The sequence below is a fragment of the Pelodiscus sinensis genome, chromosome 2 (assembly GCF_052426305.1).
Source record: "Pelodiscus sinensis isolate ZL-2025 chromosome 2, ASM5242630v1, whole genome shotgun sequence".
NCBI lineage: Eukaryota > Metazoa > Chordata > Testudines > Trionychidae > Pelodiscus > Pelodiscus sinensis.
This window is the reverse complement of record NC_143053.1, coordinates 40358031-40373158: the sequence shown is the minus strand read 5'-3', so window position 1 is coordinate 40373158 and position 15128 is coordinate 40358031. Positions and strand designations below refer to the sequence as shown.

At 44.6% G+C, this 15128-nt stretch overlaps 1 protein-coding gene across 2 annotated transcripts in view; it reads left to right on the top strand.

Moving 5' to 3' along the window:
• The window catches only part of CPQ (carboxypeptidase Q), a 256553-nt gene that overhangs the window by 204707 nt on the left and 36718 nt on the right, over positions 1 to 15128 (top strand). The window lies entirely within an intron of this gene.

Genomic DNA, 15128 nt, shown 5'->3' with positions numbered 1-15128 from the left:
TCGTGCACAGTTGTGTTAACCTTGTATCATTTTTATTGCTGTCCTCTGGACTCTCCAGTTTATCTACATCATGCCTAAAGTGTGATGCCCTGAATTAGACACATACTGTTCTCCAGCTGAGGCCTCATAAGTGCCAAGTAGAGTGGGACAGTTGCTTCCCATGTCTTATGCACAACACTCTTGTTAATACACACCCCAAACCTTGTCTGAAACTTGTTTGCAACTGCATCACATCATTGACTCGTGCAATTTGTAATTCACTGTATCCCTCAGATTCTTTACAGCAGTATTGCCAATGAGGCAGATGTTCCTTTTCTTCTAGTTGTACATTTGATTATTCCTTCCTTTGTTGTTTACATTATTCCTTTTGTTTTACAAACCCAATTTATCATTTGTTCTAATCATTCAGTGTGGTCATAGAGGGGATTCTAACCTGGTTCATCATACATATTAGTTACAGAGCTGTAGTTACAAAGCTTCATTAGCAACTGCTTCCTCTTCTGGTGCACCACCACAAGAAAAAAATCAAGATCTATGGCAAATTCCACAGATTCTTGAACTGCTTTTGGCCTCCTTTCACTGATCTTGACTTGCAAGTCCCAGTGCAGCTGAATATCTATAAATTGATCTATTGCCAGTTTATCCTGAAAGGCCTTGGTGATATCTGGGCATGACAGGAGCACGAATCCTCTGCCAGTTCAGGTGAGTTGTCTTCTCTCCTTCTCTTTCTAGCTTTTGACTGTGCTCCAGGCAGCTTAGATCCATGACACACTCCAAACTGCATGTCAAAGACTTGCACCCAATTTGGATAACTGTCTCTTTTCTGGTGGTAAGCTCTGCAGTACAATCAAAGCTGGACCACCCAAGTTGGCTGCTACTTATCCCCCTTTTTGTTCTTCTTCCCAGCCATTCATTTGAGCTACTACATTGAATTGAATCAAATCACCTCCCAGGAAGATTTTCACTCAAAGAGAAAGAGTGGGATTTTGCATTATTTAAGCTGATGCAGCTTCATCTCTCACCTCTGCGTCTCTGTGAGTACCAAAGAAGGTAGAAAAAGTTTGTTAATGTCCAGTCTTAAACCTAGCCCTCTGATTGGTTCAATTAATCAGGTAGCTGCCATCCACTGTGATCTGTGAACCTTTGAATTCCTTATGTATCTGAGTTTTTAGCTCCATAAGTCCTTGCTGTAACTCATCTCTATTAGCAAGTTCTAATGGGCTGATATTTGCTTTGTCTCCATGTGTCTGGGTGGTGTAGTGGCTAAGTGCTGGAGTTAGCTGGCAGCAAAGGGGGTGTAGGCCCCTTCCACTGGGGCCCAGGCCTAGGATTTCTGGCCTCTTTTCTAAGTCTGGTTCTTAAGTTTGGGGCATGGCCCCAAGAGTCCAATTTCTCCCTCCTCAGAGAGGGTTCCTTGTAGGTTCTCCCACTTTGTAACAAGGGGAGGGGTTGGAGGCTTACGTGCTCCTGGATCAGGGCTCGGGTTCTGCAGCCAGCAGAACCAGCTCCTGTCTCCTCGCTGGTCAGCCCCTAACAGAGCTATGTTCTTCTATTTTATCCTCCTTCTGGAGCTGGAATTAGCTGCAGGTAAAACAGGGTGGGGCTAGTTGGGCAAAAAGGCTTTGTTTAACCCCTGCACTGCCAGGCCCTTCTCTAACTCTCTCTCACTCCAGTTTTTCTGGTCTATGACTCTCAGATAATTTGCTGATCATCTCATCAGTCCATTTTACTGTTCCAGCCTGGGTGTTTTGCGGTTGGGTTTCCCAATCTGCCTGAGTACTTTGTAGTTGCTGCTCCAATATAGCTCTCATCTCAGCTTATAAAGCCTCCCTGGGCTTTTTCCAGGACATCTCCTGTGTTTGTTGCAGGTCTAGTCTGAATTCCTTTTGAAAATGCTCCAGCTCTTGTTTTAAATCTTTTTTTAAAATCCCACTGGACATATTTGATTTTTGCAAGCATCTGAATTAGTTGTTCCATTTCTGTTCAACAAAAATATCATCCCACAATCTGTCACCCTAGAAACTGGATCCTTCCCTTGACACCTGTGTTCCTCTTTTTCAATCCAAGCAACTAGTTGAATTTCACGGTCCTGGGGACATTCCAGCTGGAAGCAGAAATAGATGGAGTCTGGTATTTTCTCTGATGCAATCTTGTTTATTTACAAAGAATGCACAAAGGCTTGTATCTCTGACCACTGACAGATCTAATAGCAGGAAACAGCTTCTTTTTGCTCATTGCACCAAGAGCACTCTCTTCAATTTTGTCCTCTTTGCAACTTGCTCAGAATCTCTTCACAGATTTCTTTTCATCAACTGCTGTGATTTTTGGCTTTTTCAGTTTGCTATGTGTTCTACGGGAAGAGGCTTCGCACACTGCACCCACCCCCAGCACAATCCCACTGACAAGTCTCCGGCGAATGGGAGCTCCCTGTTTGAAGAACAGGTGGCGTGTGAAATACCCCTCCCGCCCTTCCCTCAGGCTTGCAGCTATTCACAAACGCACATGGCCCCTGCAATCAGTCTAGGGGCATGAAAGGCAAGAAACCTGCCTGAGAAACCCGCTGGGCTGCTTGCCAGGAGTTGTCCAGATAAGTCTCCCAGCCGGAGTCTGCCTCTGGCACCTCTGCCCCCCCTACTCCTGCCCTCTGTCCATCCTCCTGCACAGATATCCCCTCCCAAACTCTGCACCCCAATCCTCTTCCCCCAGTCACAACCCCCTCCTGTCCTATGTCACAGTCCAAACCCCTGCAGTGTGGCCCTTGACCAGTTACCAAATTCTTTGAGGGCTCCCCATCAAAAATTATTACCTACCCCTGAATAATGGCTTGAGTTAACATCACAATGGTGCCATATAAGGAGCAGTGTGAGTGGGTTTGGATTTGCTTCTTTAATAATGTGCTTTAAAACAGGAATCCACATTATTATCCACCTTCATCAACACTATTAGGACACTTTAGACCTATCAGGGCTTGCCTAGAAGGGAAGGTTGTCGTTTATCTTTCTGTAACATGTGAGGCCATGTTAAACTACGCAGTTTTGTCAACACAAGGGAGCTCACTGAGATTTAAAACTCCTCATGTAGACAAGCCCTCAGTCAGTAGATGTCCAAGAGGATACTTGAACAGTGTTGGGGTGGTATCACTAGAGGATAGTGTCTCTTAAACACTGGTTTGATCACTGACATTACGGTGTTTGGGTGGATTAAGTTGCAACAAAATGGGAGAATATATAACACAAGAATTTTAACAAAAGTCCATGGATGCAGGAGATGGAGGCATAGCAGGCACACTGTACTGAATGCATGATGCTCATAAGGGGGACACTGCCAAAGCAGATGTGAAGGTATCACGCAGTTTCACTCTGTAAGGAAAATAGGATCTGGAGGGCTAGCTTAATAGTCACTTTTAAAAGAAATGTTACCACTGGAATCATGTCATTCTGTTCTGATGCTCTACCAAGAGGTCTGTGCTTATTTGCTGTGGTTAGTATTGTTTGCTTTTCAGTATATATTGAGACATATTATCAATTATTACATTTAATAATCAAATTAGTAAGTCAATGGAGTGAATAATACCTAAATCCCTTTTAATTTGGCAGAAAACAATGTTTCTTAATTTTTGTTATGCCATTACAGTTCAGATCTGGATGTTGTTTTATGAAGGCTGGATAGTTTAACCTATTCTGCAATAGATACTTCATTGGAAAAAATGAGGAAGAACGTTAAGAAATGTAAAAATATTTATGATGTACCTGTTGTCCATTGTTGTAACTTTTAGCTCAAGAGTTGAATGTATGAAAGATACGAATAAAAACAACTTGTATTGATTTAAATTTGTACTTATTAGTAACAAAAAAAGATTTGATCTTTTGCCCTAGTTGAGTATTCCTGCGGAAAGAAAATGTTTAAACCTTGATATCTGAAATTTGGTCCTTATTTGTGTGCAGACACACAAGAGAATTAGTTGGTTTGAGAATAAGGAGACTATATTGCTCTCTTTTGCTGCTGAGATGAGGATAATAGGATTTCTCTTTTAAGGTACTTGATGAAAACTCTACCTAAGAATGTAATAATCCCTACTTAAAAGATGTTTTCTTTGATTAAAAGCACAGGATATGTGTGTTGCATAGATTAACAGTGTGCATGTTATTTCATACCTTGTTGCACAGCTATATATTTGTGTTTTGCGCATCTGTACCTGCAAGAATTAACGGGAAGGGTTTTTTTCTGGAGCGGTACCAATACATGTCCCCTGCAGTAAAGGAGAAGATAACAGTGCAGGAGAGGGAAAAAAGATAAGAATGGAAGGCAAATAGTTGAAGCCTGAGGCATAGAACCTATTTGTTTCTTGAATGCTTATTTTGGCAATGGTTTGAACTCTCTCTCTCTTATACTGTCCTGTTTTTGTTTAGGCAAATAATTTAACTTGTTAGGGGAGATCAGTTTGATATCTCTATTTAACCATTTATTTGTGAATCACCAGGATGAGGATGGAAGAAAAGGATAAAAAAAATATTTACATAAAGATGCAAACAAGAAAAAAGCCACTTCCACTTAATTCTGTACAATCCTAGTTAATATTTATTACTATATTTATTGTGCTAATGAGTTGAATATAGATATAATTACCTGAACAATTATGTTTTGCATGATAGTTATTGAGTGAATTACAGTAAACGTTTCTTAATACTAAGTTGTGATTTTCCAAAGGAGACTTTAATGGAAAGCTAGGCATTTATAAACACAGAGCTTGATTCTCCATTGCACCCAAAGGAGGACTGACAAGAAGCCAGTTGTGGCACTGTGATTCTCAGCTGCATAGTCTCAGCATTACTTAAAGTAGCATTTGAACAATTGTAGTTTACATTGCTGGCATAATGTCCCTCAGGGACTTAAGGCCAGTGGGGAATCAGGTTTAGTAGAACATCACTCCACCACGCCACCTTCCCTCCCTCTTTTCTTCTGACCTGCCTTTTACCTCCCCTTTCTTGCCACACGCTTTCCATCCACTTACTCTGGGTAGCAGAAGCCAGCTCAGCTAGTTTTACTGTGGTAGAGAAACCACCTGCACGTGGGGTATTCAGCAGTGCAAGTCTATGCATACTTTAAATTCACTGTGTACACAAATGTCCCAAGATGAACTTGACAGACTAGAAAACATGTCCAATAGGCTTCTTATTTACCTCGGTAGTGAGACTCATACTAACTATGAGTGCCCTTTGCTGGGTACCCCAACAAACACTTACAAATTTAGGTAAAACCTAGTAAACTATTGGCCCCTTGGGAGTATTGCCCTTATGGAACGTGAATATAATGCACTTTTAACAGTAAATAGGTGCTGTTTGATTACTGTGCATAAACCTTTGCTGTAGGGATGTAAGCGACCAGTCGAGTCCTAGGCTTATTGGGTAGTTGAGTTGAATATTTGACCATTTGCATTCAACTATATCAGAGGCAGCATGCGGGGGATGGGGAGCAGGAGCGGTACCACCTGCCCCTCCTCCATGCTGCTGCCTCTATCATGTTCTTCTATCAGAAGGAGCAGCGCAAGGGCAGGGGGGCAGGGAAGCTGCTGTGAAACAGCATCTGTCCACAGTGGGCTCAGGCTTGCTGAGAGCAGAAGCTTTGCTGCATCCTGCAGAGCAGCCCCTGTCTACAGGGGTCCCAGCAGGGAGCTGCCCCCCACAGATAGGGGCTGCTGCCATAACACCCTGTGTTCACAGCCAGCCCTGGCCGCCATGGACAGGGACTGCTGGATCTGGTGCAAGCTGGGAAAAAGCAAGCCCAGCTCAGTGCCGACTTTCGCTGGGTCTAAGACTGCTGCGACTCTGCATTTTAAATGTAGTAAAAGCCACCCAGCTCCTACTACATTTAAACTGCAGAGCCTCAGCGGAGGTAGCTCCTGGACCCAGCGTGAGCCTTAGACAAAGCACCAACCCTTATCGACTAATCTTATAGTGGATACAAAGAGAGAAAGGGCCGGATGGATTTCACCTGTATAAAGGGTGACAGATAACAGCTAAAAAGGAACACACCTCCTTCTTCGAGCGTTTGCTCATGTCCATTCCACATTAGGTGTATGTGCTCGCCGCATGCATTGGTGCTAGTTTTTCCCTGAGCAATATCCATAGGGGAGAGGCTCTGGCACCCTTTGAAGTGGCACCTGTGACAGTGCACAGAATGCTCACTGCTCTCATAGCATTGTTTGGGCTTCATTGATAGACACTTCAGTCTTTGTACAGCTAGTGTAAATAGTAATAGCATTAGTTAGCCCTTAGCAGTAGTTTTGTTAGTCCCATCTGGGACCCAGCCAAAGGATGGGACATGCCTCAGTCCCCAGAATTAAGCCCTGTGATTACTGTAAACGCCTATGCCCATTGGCAAGCCACAAGTAGTTGTCTCAGGTGCCTTGGTGAAGGGCACATAGGTAACAATCTGTAAGTCCTTTAAGCCTAGGACTAAGAAGGAGTGTGACATGAGCTCTTGATGGAGTCAGTGCTCACTCTGGCCCCAGAGCAAAGGACTGACTTAGCACCCAGAACTGTGGCATCAGTGCATAGTGCCCTGTTGATGCTGCAGATAAGCCGGCACTGATCCCTCTCTGCCAGTAGGGGTCGATCTCCAGCTCTCTGCAAGTAGATGAACTGGGCTAGGAGTGAGCTAAGACCCGCGTTGGGCAGCTCATCTCCCAATTCAGGAAGTCAGGCCTCAGCTCATGTTGAGAGGTGCAGCCCATTCTGTTCCTTGCCTGGAAGCCCGGAAACAGAAATGGGCCTCCATCAGCTTCAGGTACCGTTGATGCCCGAAGCTCTCCAGGCTGGGCAGGAAATCCTGATGCTTTTACTGCTGCCCAACCCAGCCCAGCTGGTGCTGAGACCACAGGGTAAGCCTACCTTGGGATTTTTTTCACCCACGTTTGCTGCACTGGCATTCCTCATCACATGGTACACCTGGCATTAGTCACCTATGAAAAGCCAACACACCTTGGACCTTGGGAGGCAACTGCATCGGAGCCCTCTCTAGTCACTGGGTCCAAGGTGTTAACAGTGGGAATTGAGGTGGACTTTGCTAGTTACCTGGTGCAGACTCCCAGAGGCATGCGCCTTCTGGCAAGAGTGTTGGATCAACCCATTGAGCCAAGTTGCCTTTACAGATCTGAGGAATTGTCAGACAACAGGAGTCACGGGGCCCATCATCAGTCTCCAAAGTGTGTGTCACCATATTTGGGGAGATCCCCACCAGTGTGCAGCCCACAAGACCTCTAGGTCTCACTTGTCAACCCAGTACCAGTCCCAGAACATGAGGCATGGGTTACAAGTCTCCAATCGTGGATCTGCCAGGTATCACTGGTCACTGAGTTCCCAGAGAGGTGCACATTGCTGTCAGACTGTTCCTTCTCTAGACATGACCACAACCATCACTGTTCCAGTAGATCCTGTGGAGAACGGGATCAACCCTGGATCACCTATATGGGTCAGTTTTTTCCCTCAATACTTCATTTAATTTTACTGCATTGGCTTATGAGCCAAACTGGTTGAATAAAGTCTATTTTTGCAAAATGTTGTTAAAGCTTTGTTTGTTTTTGAAGTGTTCCAAAAAGTATCAATTTATGTCTATAAAATATTATTTAAAATTTTATCAAAAATTTTCATTTACTAACCTAAGTCTCAGAAAATTAAAAACACTGCTAACCAGTTTGATGTTTTCAATAAAAAATTGCAAATAAAATGAAAAAGCCAGACTTCTTTTAACTGAAAAACTTCAAAAAGGCCAAGTATGAAAAAATATCATTCAGAAAATGTGTGGGCTATTTCTATTCCTGAGCAATAGAGGGAATTGTGTATAATAAGTATCCAGCTGCACACGCAGAAAACTCTCACTGGCAAAGCTCTCTACTGTACTAAAATGGTCAAAGGCCACAAATAAGGGCCTGGGTAATCTCATGACTAATCTATGTAGATTGTTTCTGTTCTTAATGAAATCTCCTTTTCCTTTTGTAGTTTATATCAGTTGATACTGACACTCAAAACACTTAACAAGAACTAGTATTCTGTCTCTTAGGGTTGCCAAACTGACAGAAACAATAGCATTCCTACAAAACTCATGGACAAATAAGTAATTTGTCTTCACCAAGTGAATAAAGATAATGATAATGAATTAAAACAGTGGTTCTCAAACTTTTTGGGCTCCGGAGCCCTTTACATGCGTAAAAATGTATGCGGCGCCCCAGCGGTCCACCGATTGTGTGTGTTGTACCTATAGATGTTTCCAGTTTGTCAACCTCACGGAGCCCCTGGAGATGTCTCACGGAGCCCTGGGGCTCCGCAGAGCACAGTTTGAGAAACACTGAATTAAAAGATTATAGATGAGAGCCGAACCTTAGTCAAGTCAGTGAGAGTTCTGTCATAGAATTCTGTGGAGCCAAGATTCCACCTCAAGATGGTAAGTCACAGTGCTCTGGATAGCTGTTAGTAAAATGCAGTGGTTCTCAAGTGTATTGAACTGGGCTCTCACTCTTTGTATCTCTAGTTGTACATGCCCCCCCACCCCAGACATCCCATATACTGGTACCCAACTCTTAAGACAGAGCAGAGAGCTGTTGGCCAGCCAGGCACCCAGCTCAGAAGGCAGTGCTGTGCCAGCAGCAACACATACATAAGGGAGGCAAGGCAGTTGGCAGGACTTTGGCTGTCAAGCACTTGTGTTGCCACACCAGCACTGACAGCCAGAGCCCTGCCATCTCCAAATGAGGGATAGAGAGCAGGAAGGAGAGCCTGAGCCTGGGCTGCTCCTAGTGAGGGAGTAAAGTGAGGGTGGAAAGGAGAGCCCAAGCCTGGGTAGTGGAGTTTTGGCTGTTTCCTTTATCCCTGCCTCCCAGGTGAGAACTGCCCTTCTCCATGAGCCTCGCCCCGGGGCTAAGAGCCAGAGCTCTTAAAAAAAAAAGAAGAAGAAGAAGAAAAAGAAGTGCTCATAAAGTAGGAGGCTTGCCCCATAGTTTGAGAACAATTGAGAGGGGTAAAAACTCCTCCTTGTCCAATGCCTCCTAGCAAGTATGAATTGTGACATTGTACTTGTTGCCAGATACAGCATTCTTCGACCTGCTCATCTCTACTTCCTAACAGCTGTTCCGAATTTTGTCTTCAGTTTCCATTTATGCCATTTTGCTTTATTGACTGAACGTGGATAAAAATAGTAACTCAATGAACATTATAGTGATATATGAGTTTTAAAAATAATTGTATTGGTTTTCTTGTTTTCCTTTTTATTTGCAAGTTACACACTTAGGCTTTTCGCATATTTTCATACCACATTTTCCATGCTCTTGGTTACCAGGCTAATAAGTCATAACTTGATTTATACATGTATATAGTTACTTGCAGGAGGTTGTTATCCTTTGACTATCTTTAGTATGAGAAGGTTATTGCAATACTATATTTAGATCCAAATTTCCTAGGATTAAATCCTGACATACAAGTGTAAGTGTTTCTTAAGGGAGACTGCCAAACTCACATCATGTCCCATGTCCCGGAACAAATATTTAATCAACAAAATCAAGGGCAATATTTTGTCATAATTTTAGTGCTTTCCTTGCAAAGTCAGGAGTCTTCTAAGTTGAATGAAAAACATCTAAGACATTAGACTCTTCTTTCTTTCTTTCTTTCTTTCTTTCTTTCTTTCTTTCTTTCTTTCTTTCTTTCTTTCTTTCTTTCTTTCTTTCTTTCTTTCTTTCTTTCTTTCTTTCTTTCTTTCTTTCTTTCTTTAAAATTCTCAGATGTATAGAAAGGAGATAAATGTATTTTAAATAGCTCAAATGCTACTGAAGCCTTTTAGAACAGCTTGTTCTCTCCTCTCCTCCACATTTTGTTTAAGCTGGGAATTTTGGTTTCCCAGTCCTGCAGCTCTGAAAGAGGAAATTCAGTGACTCAGTAGATTAGTCACGAGACTTTGGGAACATGGTTTGAGTCTCATGCCTGACCAGGCATCATCATCCCTGTTAAGTATTAAGTTTTCTAAACAGTTAGCTTCCTGGTGTTAGTGGGGCTTGTTACCCTTCTGACTGAATCACTACATCCATAGGCTCATGAAATCCAGATGTTTTGGTTCTTTTTATAGACTGAAAGGATTTGGCTGTGATTTCATGGTTTATAGATTGAAAGGGAGGCGGTGATATATACTTAAAATATGTTTTAGTTTTGTTTGATAGGAATGCATATTTAAAAATAAATGAGGGAAAACATTGGCAGGAACAGTCTATTTGCATATGCAAGCAATGAAATTTATGTTGATGCATTTCAAAGTTTCATTACAAGATGTAGACATAATAAGCCAGAAAGAAGTTGCCTCTTTTGTGGCAGATTCATCCTGTACTAAATATAGTTTATGGACAGGATCAAGCCACAGGAATATACAGGATAAACGTCCTTGATGTGCAGATAGTTAGGCAGGCAATTCACATTAACAAGAGTGTGTTTCATTTAATTTTCTGTGCTTTGTACCTTTGTGAGAGTTACTCCATTAAGTATGTTGCATTATTGCAAGTTACAATAAAGACATTGTTCCCTGACAAATTGGTTATCTTAAGGGACTGAGATTTTGGTGAGCTTGCATAGGAATACAATTTTCAATACAGGGAGAGGTGGAGGGACAGCTGAGCCCAGTTATTCTGTAATCCAACAGTTCTAGTCAGTTGTTCACTTATGAAAATAAAATGTGGCCTTAGCCTGTTTTGATAAACAGCAGTTATCTCTGCACCATCTAGAGGAAATTAAGGATACTCTTACATGAAACATATTACTTCCCTTATACACAGGAACTTTAGTGTCTTATTACAATTGCTAAAGTTGGTGTGATGAAATCAGCCCAGATCACTTTTTGTGTAGCCTACGTTACTGTTGTTTTCTAAATCCACTATGCATATACTTGCAATTACTCATTACATTCTAATGGACAAAATGCTTAAAAAAGATAACCTTCTCAAGGATAAAGAGCATTTCTAACCTTTGTGGCCAGTTTCTTCCTCTAAATTCCCATCCGATTTAGTTTCACTGTTCAAAGACATTCTGTTTTCATAGCCCTCCAGCATGTGCTAACAATTAAACACTTACAATATAAAAGAGGAGGAAAAAGGCAGCTTTGTGTATTGTGGGTGGTTCATTTTATCAGTTTAATATTGAAAACATATGTGAACATTTATATAAATAGAAAACAGTTGAAGAGCGCCATACTCTTATCAGCAACTTATAAAATAATTCTACAATGTTTAAGTGGTCTTTTCTGCATGCTGGTGTTACTGCTATATTGAAACTTGCTTGGTGTGGCTAATTTTGCTTTTCAAATAATCTTTTCCCCAATATTCTTTCTTATATTCATACCACTTCCTGCTGCCAACCACAAATAGTTTGTCTCCATTCATTGGTTTGCTATCGATCACTCATACTGCACCAGAAATCCCTTGTAATATGAGCACTATTTTGAGCAGAGTTATTGTTCAGAAGACACTAGTGCTTTCCAGGCATCCAGTGGAGCTTCTCAAGAGTTAGTGCTTAACATGCTTCTGTTAGAAGCCAAATATGGTATAGTGGTTAGGGTTACCAGATAGCCCCCCCAAAAACAAGCGGAACACTTGATCATGGGGTGGGTGGGAGAGGGACCGGCCGGGAGGGGGGTGGGGCTGGCCGGGAGGTGGGGTGGGCGGAGGGGGTGGGGGCCGTGGGACGGGGGGGGATCGAGGGCCAGGGGGGCTGGACGGGAGGAGGGGGGGCCGGAGGAAGGGGGCAGAAAGAGGGGGCAGCCTCTGGCCACAGCTGGAGTCCAACAGGCCGTGCTCCCAGCAGGCACTCCCTCTAGTTGCTAGTAGAAGCCGGGCGGGGGCACGCAACCAGAGGCTCCCAGCTGGGAGGTGGGCCCGCGATTGGTGCTGGGAGCCTCTGGTTGTGTGCAGAAGCCGGGCGGGGGAAGTGGCTGGGAGTCCCAGCCACTGCTCCCGCCCTGCCTGGCTTTTGCACATGACCATAGTGCTCCCAGCGCCAATCACAGCCCCCCCTCCCAGCCGGTCCCCCACCAGGCTTCCATCCGGCACCCATCTGGAAATTCAGAAAATACCGGACATTGCACATGAGCCTGAATTTTTCTACCGTACAGAGGGCACAAATACTGGACTGTCCAGTAGAAAACTGGACACCTGGCAACCAGGTCAGCATTGAAATGTTAGCATTTGCCAGATTGAGGGTATTAATGACACCTAGATTTTCTTCTTTGACACCTAATACAGGAGAGAAATGTGGGAATTGTAGCAAATATTCACTTTTTAATGGCAACTCTTGTGTGACAGATATTGCAGCCACATGCAGTATCTTTGGGGATTATGTTGTTTTTACCCAGAAAGCATGAAAGCCTCATCAAGCCATTATACTGAGATGGGCCAGACAATATGAGCTGCTAGTATTCACAGCCCTTTGGATCAACACAACAGTATTTATGTGTTCCTGGATCACTGTGGGTGGAAATAGAGAGCTGTGGTACCTTGTATCACGGGGGTGGGGTGGAGGTTCCAACAGAATCTGGGATCACTAAGGAGTGATTAAGGGAGATTCTCTAGGCAGGCTATGTAGATTCTCAGCCTTTTGAAGCTTCACTTTGTGGGAAGGGTGGGAGGGACTGGTTTGAACACTTTTTAGGCGTCTGGGGACAAAGAAAGACTTTTAGTATGACAGGCAGTGTTTAAACAGACTTGGGGCCTTCCCTGGTTCAGCAAACAGAACTTTTGCTTGCAGTGTGGCTCCCACCCTTGCACAAGGATTGGAAAGACTTTGGCCAGACAGACTTCCCACGAGAAGATGGGAGAGTCCTGGTATGTTTAGTGAGCATTTAAATATAACTTTAATGCTTTTTTCTGAGACAAGTTTGTCTTAGAACTAAACATGCTTTGATTTCTAAGAGCTGAGCAGTCACTGGTAAAATCTTGTGTCTGTTCCTGACATGAAGATAGTGAGCAGGAGGTTGGAGATGTGTGAGAGCTGCTGAGGATGTCACTGTGTACCACAGGGGGAGGTGCAGCCTTATAACTCTGGTCAAAAGGGAGTGGGACCAGTGACAGCTGATTCTGTAAAGCCTAAGACCTCATTGGGCACCCCTGGAGCAGGTCATGTGGGGTAGGGTGGGGTGAATATAGGTGCAATTATCCTGAACTGTGACACCTTGGCCATCTGGTGTGCTGAACAATCTCTTATCACTGATCAACTAACAGGTCCTGAGCACTAAAGCCTAGCTTCTTACACATGCTATCAACTGTAGCTCTGGTTTTCAACCTTTTCAGTACTGCTAACATGTTACAACAGAGTGCACTTTCTGGTGCCTCTTCTCATCTCAGCATAGGAATGAAAGGGTTGTCATGAGCCCAGTGTGAGAACCCACGACTTACACAATTGCATTGGAAATAGGACTGAGAGGACACTTCCATTTTAATTCTGTGTTCCCAGTTACTTGTGACCTTTTTACCTTTCTAGATTGAAACTTTTTAGGCTTTTCAACTAGCCAAGAGGTTAATTATTTTCAAAAATATCTTCATTTGTTGATTAATTTGAGGAGGTGACTTAGTTTTTTATTTGTTGAATTGCTTTTCAGACACTTCCTTGTGTTGATCTATCTCAAAGAGTTTTCTGTTAAATCTTTTAGCAAGCTGTGACGGGGCGGATTGCCTCTGCCCCGGCGGAAGCCGATCCGCCCTGCACTGACCCCGCGGTAGCGCTCGCGCTCCTCGGGGCCAGCCGGGAAGCGCCGACATTCTGTGCACGCTGCTTGGCAGCGGCAGCACAGCTGACGGGTGGAGTGGGGTGAACACAGAGCATTGGCTGAGCGCTGGAGCATGCTTGAAGTGAGAGGATGCCCCGCCCCCTGGGGAGGTCGGTGGGTGAGGTCAGCAGGTCAGGGGAAGGGTGGAAGATAAAGGCCGGGGGGGGGGGGGGGAGAAGAGAGCAAGAGGAGAAATGGTACCAAGGGGAGTGTGGAGACACCGCTGGGACCAGCAGGGTAGGAAGTAGCCCAGGGCAGGGCCTTTAGGGATGGCCGGTGGGCTGGTGAGTTGCAGACCATCCCCCCACCAGCCGGACAGGGCATGGCAAACCTGTCCTTAGGGCCCTGGGCTGGGGCCCGTGAGAGAGGGTGGGCCCGGGCCCTGCTACCCTGTGTTCCCGGACCAGGGAGGCTATAGAGTCCAGAGTTGTGGCCGCCAATTGCCATCAAACCGAGGAGGTGACAAAGGCGAGGGAGTGGCCCCGCAGGCCTCAAAGACAGGCACGGGGGTGAGCGCGAGACTGCCTGTGTACACAAGCCTATGCCTGAATTAGGAACTCTCATCTTTGCCATGTCTGAAATAATTTGCTCTCAAAAGAACCAAGTTATAGGCGTAAAAAATAGCACATTGAGCATGCACAGCACGTTCTGTTGCTGAGCTTCAAAAAATCTGGGCGTCGGGGCAACAGCTTCTCAATGTTCATTGGTGGTAATATTTGTGTGAGCTCATTTTCATAATTACTTGTGGGTCAGTTCTGCATGGATCTGTTATTGCTGGGAAGCACTGCTCAGTAAGGGTATGTCTACACTACCCCCCTAGTTCGAACTAGGGGGGGTAATGTAGTCATACGGAGTTGCAAATGAAGCCCGGGATTTGAATTTCCTGGGCTTCATTTGCATAAAGCCGGACGGCGCCATTTTTAAACGCCGGCTAGGTCGGACCCCGTGCCGCGCGGCTACACGCGGCACGGACTAGCTAGTTCGGATTAGGCTTCCTATCCGAACTAACTGTACGCCTCGTGGAACATTTCAAAGGAGGAATGCGGAACTCTGCATGTGGCCCAGGGCCAGCATGGAGTCCCGCTGACTCCAGGCTGCACATGACCTGCCTGCTTTGAAATGTACCAGAGTCCCCAGTGAGGCTGAGTCCCCCACTAACCACAGGCTCCATGCTGTGCTGCCAATTTGAAATGCCATATGGAGCTGGGGTCATCTGGGGAGACCCCAGCTGAACCTGGGCTCCGCACGGAATTTCAGCAGAACTCGGGATCAGCTGGGAACTTCCCAGTTGACCGCAGATTCCACGTGGCATTTCCCCAGAACCCGGGGTCAACTGGGTA